Genomic DNA, 6,000 nt, shown 5'->3' on the forward strand with positions numbered 1-6,000 from the left:
AAATCTTCCAGCGAAAGATAAAATGTGACTATTTTCAGTTTCATAAGTGACCTTCTACAGCATCGTTTGTTGATTTTTATTTAGTTTAACAAGAAAATATCAGTAAATAGTGCTATTCTGCCTAGCCTGCTTTACTGAGGTGAAGTTCGTTTTATAATCACGTTGATTTATTTTTGAACAATGACAACCTGTGACACGCTCCCTATCCGCTTAAGTGTGACGTCACGCGAAGCGGCTTCCGGGTCCAAGCGCTCTATTCAACTGAATGGGGAGACTCATGAAATGGTAATAATAAACGTTTACAAAGCGATTTAATGCTTTCGAAAATCACGATCACAATATATATGTCCATGCCTAATATCCGCTGTCCAGAAAGTGATTAATTTTTTTTATAAATTGTTAAATTTTTGGTATTTGTTATGCAGCAAGCCCAGAGATTGTTGTGTACACTATGACTTTATGTAAAATTAACTTTAATGTGTGATAGGAATAAAACGTGATCATAAACGAATGATTTCTCCACTCAAATGAATGGCGGCTTGGACCCGGAAACAGTATTACATACGTCACAAACACGTCACCACTTAACAAGCGGATATTGTTTACCATGCTACTTTGAATATTCAGTCTGAAATAACATGCAACTATGGCTTAGTAATAAGTTTAATTCCTGCACCCCGTTGACCAAGCACCATAGTCGCTTTAGGACAAAAGGTGTGAGAGAGTGAGACAGCGATCCTTACATGCATGAAATATTGCACATTATGACAAGTTTTGCTTGCAACTGAAAGCGTGCTAGATATAATACTGTTTTTCATTCGGAATTGTAGTATTATAAAGTACTATAAAGTTTTCTAACTGGCGAATGACATGATCTAGTGGGTTGTCTAATGTCATCTTTAAGGTGTGCATTCAGGAGGAATGGCTTTGGACGGCAGGGGAGTGACTGTGTTTGAAAAATGTTATCTTAACAGATAGCATTATGCAAGATCTGCACCTTTAAATCACTTGTTTTGATTCACTTTCTCCAAACAATTACAATTTAGGTGAGTAGGTGGTGAATAGCTGCTCTTTTGTGGCTATTTAAATGAACTTGACCATATGAGCAATTATACTATGATGGAAATCCAATTAAATGTGTTTTCACTTCGCTACCTTCAAAAGTGCTCAAAAAGTGAACAATCTAGAAATGTTTTAGACCTTTATACACCTGTATTTATCATCATCCGTTTGTGATTGGATCCTAATAGCAGGCGTTCTGAGAGCTACAGCCTGTTCTCTCTAAGACAACAAATCGTTAGGCAACGATTGTGATTCACTATAAAGAACTTTTTGTTTGTGGAAAGGTTCCACGGATGTTAAAGGTTCCTCATGGATGCCAATAAAAAACCTTTATTTTTATCAGTGTGTAGGCAGACAGTAGCTCATTTTGGAACAGAGCTTTAGGCAAACAAATGATCCTCATTGCATGAAAGCTAAAAAAGCTCTGAATGGACAGGGGGAAATGTTACAGACAAAAATATCTCTTATTAAGGCAACATTTTTATATTATCTATAACCCGGCTTAACAGAGCTTGCTTACCTCAATTGCGCAGAGACCCGAGAAGGGCAAGATATTTTAATGGTTCGCTTGGCTGGATTTTACTGTGCTAACCATTTGTAAGGGCTATCAGTGGACCGGGGGGTGAAATATGAAGGCTTTAGTGCTGGGCTCCTGGCTCAGTGTTAATAATGCTAGTCGAGCTGAGCAGAACACCATTTGGGGGCTTTGTATTCTCGCTGAGGAGGGTGATACTAAAGGGATCACTTGTAGATGAGCTGCAGACATAAACACAAGTGTACCGATATAAAAGCACAACTTTAAAGCTGCACAAGAAAAGATTTAAACCTCCAATTTCCTGGATGTTTTGCACACAATTATACACATAATTCTTATGCCACATACGGAGCGCTCTGGACAGCCTTGCAGGTTTTACAATCCAATGGAAACTCTCGCCTGTAACAAAATTGGGCTTCTAAATCTTGGCCGACATAATTTGTGTCGTCCGGAGCTTTCAGAGCAAAGGATGTACAAATATTCAGACACGCCGCATAATGAAAGAAGCAGCAGCGTGTGGAAACAAACCACTTTCTGAATTCTGCCTATAGCGAGAACGGGATTATTTTCAGCTCGCCAGAAACATTAAGATTAGCTCAAGCTGTGAGTAATGGTTCCAGGCATTAGGGAAAGGAAAATAATGCCAGTGAAACCAAGAGCTCCAAAAGGAGAACACGTAAAGATTTACAACTAGAGAGCATCAGCCAGACTAGACTGTATGAATTGTGGGAACCAAACTAAATCAAGCCTTCAGCAGAAGAAAAGGATGATATATGCGCCACTAATGATTGCATGATGCACCACAGGCATTGCAAATATCCTATAATATCAAGACTTAAAAATAGAGATTTCAGACTATTTCATGCCATCAGCCTATAAGTGGAATTGGACAGGGCTGATTTGAAATTCAGGCTGTAGGAGTATCATTTGCCTACAGTCGGTTTTGTTGCATTGTAATTATATAACAAAGGAAATTGAAGGCGTAATTGATTTCCCTGGTGAGGGCATATGGCATTTTGTGTATCATACAAGCACAGGTCTAACAGATAGGTTTCACTGCCTGTTGGTGAATATGACAATCTGTTATATTTGCTTGTGAGCAATTCCATGCAAATGTCAACCTTGCCATGAAAAAAATACATTTCTACCAAACTAGCAAAACCCTGTCTAAGTTTTTTTTGTGTAGGCTTGTATTTTACAGTACTTTAAAAATACTCAAAAATGTCTCTGTCAATGTTCTCAAACAATTATATACGATCTACAGAAGTCACACAAGTGGCAATTCCACATCCGTCACATCCATAATGGAGAGATGGCACATCCATATTAGCAAAGCTTTTTTCCTCATAAATACAAAAAATGTAAAACAAAACAAAATCAATAATTTTCATTCTATAGAGAGACAACTCTTATCCTTTTGATTAGTATTATTTATTTTGGCTTGTGCAGTTTAATTCACAGAATTTCTACAAAGTATGCTGTATACTGTTAACTTGCAGACTATTTTTTTTCACATCCTTAACACATGTTTATTTTCCTCATTTAAAGCATAAAAATGTTTACAGATTAATATTTTTCTGATCCCATAACTCTGTGGTTCATTGTTTTGGGAAATATAAACAGATGTGTCAATTTACCTTTAACATACTTTCTCTATGAATTTATGCTTTGAGTTTTTACTGCAAATGTCACATTCATGCCGCTGCATGGAATTTCTCTTATATGATAAAATGATTGTATACAAAAAATAAATACAATTCTGTCTTAGTTATCTAAATCAACGTCATTCCAAACAAATAAAGTGGAATTTTAAAAAAAGAATTTGACTATATTATGAAAGTGGAGCGAAAAAAACAAAAACCTCAAAACAATAATAAAAACATACTGCTCAAAAAGTTAAATGTTAAATAAATGTTCCCTTTTATTTTTCTGAGATAAATACACACACATTCTGTAAAGAAAATGGGAAAGATATAAAGGTATGGAATACTATACAGTATTAGGCTGAATAACTGATGAGAGAATTTTTATTTTCAGTCAACTGAAAACTGCACTGCAAACTTACAAGTGCTTTTAATTTTGATTAATTATTAAAGGTGCTCCATTTTCATAATATAAAAAAATTAATTCTATTTTTGAAAAAGTTATCTATAAAAAACGTTACAGATCAAATTGTCATTTATCGTTAAAAACTTCTGAACTAAGAAAATGCTAAATAATAGATATTTGAGTGTTTGTATTTACACAAATAGTTTTTTTTTTTGGCTTATAGCTAGAGCCACACAAAATCTGCAGACATTTCTTGCTATTTTTGTGCAGAATTTAGTAAAAATAAATCTGATAGATCTATGCAGAACGAATTTGGGAGTAAAATAACAAACTTAATAGATGATACTTTAATTTTTATTTCATGTTTACAAAGCAAATCCAATTAGATCCACATATTTGGTAAACAAAGCAAGTCTCTCATATAAAATCTCTATTAAAAGACAGAAAATATTACCTTACAAACTGTATTGTAAATAAATCATGAAGATAGTCATTAATATTACTGAAAATAATTTAAAAACTGAATAAGTACATGTACACACAAGCAAATCAATAGACTTAATGATTGGCTAAAAATCTCTGGATTTCTGCGCGTGCAGATTCCATGTGGGCCTACTTATAACCTCGACCAACATTAAAAAAAAACATAGTAGATTGCATATTTATATTTAGAACAGGTGGACTCGGCATCCTATAACAACACAACATGCTGAAAATCTCCAAAGAATGACATACATTGCTTGGCAAAGACTATTAGACTTCTGCTGGATGCATCGCAGTCAAGTCGCAGTGATTTCCAACATCATTTAAAAAATTTCAACCAATGTAAGCTCTATCGATTTGGTCACTCTAATTGTCAGATCACTCTGACTGACAGGCTAACATAATTAAAATAATTAAACAGCATTAATTGTCTTGGGATTTCTCAAGCTGTAGCACGGGTCTTTAAATGTGACCAAAAATCTGTTCTTCAAACTGTAAAAGCTTTTCAATCAAATGCAACCATGCACTTAACAGAGTTATAAGCCCAACGCTTTTAAGTGTCACTTAGACATGAAATAATTAAAAAGCTTCAGAGTCTAAAAAGTCTTCAGCATGTCTAAAATACAGAAGATTCAGGCATCGCTGTGGGAGTGAAAAACCTTCACAATGCAAAGAAGTTAAATATATTTGCATGCCACAATTCTTTGAAGAAGATTCCTATACAGATAGGAGTTTTTTTTTATCCCAAGTCAATGCATCTGGAAGCTGAGGGCTTCCTGGCTTACATGGCACAGGATACTGGCGTATCACAATCTATGTTTATCTGAAACAGGTGGGCTGCCTCTGTAGTGAAGAGTAGGAGAGCGTTTCCATGAGAACTGTGACTGCTAAGTATTCATAGCCAGTATGAAAACTATGTGGCGCGTACTACTAGTTATGCAGGTCCAGAACAAAACATTTAAGATCTGCATACGTACCGAACACCAACTAAATCGACCCATTACTCCAAGAGTAAAATCAATCTTACCTGCTCTGACAGACAGACGTACGTTAACAGAGGTTCATTGTGTTGGGTAGCTCCTGTATGGGCTGTGAGAAATTTGACAAGCAAGTTTGTACCTGAAAACAATAATGTGGTATTAAATTAAGAATATCGATTTTATTTCTTGAAGGAATGCGTGATATGTGAACGTGGAAGTTTCGTTTCATAAAATCGACAGACAGCAAATATTGTGAAAACATGGAGGCTGCGGTCTTATTACTCGTTTGTTGAAATCAATTCGCTTTCTTTCTGTATATGAAACCGCAAACCTATTCCTTGCATTGCGATGTGTTGTAGTGAGTAAATGGGTACTTACAATGAAGGTGTGTTGATTCCGGTGGACACTCGGCTGTTGACTTGCTGTAGTTGGGTTTAATTCACAGTGAATGAGCGCGACGCGCGCGGCTTATGTCTCCATGGAGCAGCGGTGATGCGCGCGAGCTGTGCAGCGGCGCCGTTCTTGATTTGACAGTTCAAACAATACAAACAACTGATAAAAACACGCACAATCCAAAAGGGTTGTAGACTTGAGGCGAAGCTGATTTAACAAAGCCCGTCCCGTCTTCAAGAAGGTACCTGAATTAGCTCATTCATATAATTCCAAACACTAGAAAAATGCCTGCTTCTAATGGAATTTTCGGAGAAGAAAAGAATGAATGCTAAAAATAGCGTTTTACAGACTTACAGATTTAATAAAGAGATAAAGAAAGCGTATAAAAAGATTGACGAGAGCCGCACGTGGACGTGTGGAGCCAGAGGGAGTGAATGAGAAGATGCTAACTATACACTCGCATCAGCATCAGCCTCGCCATGAGGATGGAGGAGACGG

General features: G+C 36.2%; 1 protein-coding gene across 2 annotated transcripts in view; it reads right to left on the reverse strand.

Annotated features, from left to right (window-relative positions):
• The window catches only part of slc8a4a (solute carrier family 8 member 4a), a 125,016-nt gene extending 119,078 nt beyond the window's left edge, over positions 1-5,938 (reverse strand). Inside the window, exons 1-2 of one of the 2 annotated variants that reach the window (XM_087300156.1) lie at positions 5,488-5,938; positions 5,157-5,248 (exon numbers count right to left, since the gene is read on the reverse strand). The gene's annotated coding sequence lies outside the window, so the exon portion shown is untranslated. The remainder of the gene's footprint in view (positions 1-5,156; positions 5,249-5,487) is intronic. The other variant, XM_087300157.1, reaches the window with a different exon arrangement.
• Between the last annotated feature and the right edge of the window lie 62 nt (positions 5,939-6,000).

The sequence above is a fragment of the Danio rerio genome, chromosome 21, assembly GCF_052040795.2.
Source record: "Danio rerio strain M-AB ecotype USA chromosome 21, GRCz13ab, whole genome shotgun sequence".
NCBI classification, from domain to species: Eukaryota; Metazoa; Chordata; class Actinopteri; order Cypriniformes; family Danionidae; genus Danio; species Danio rerio.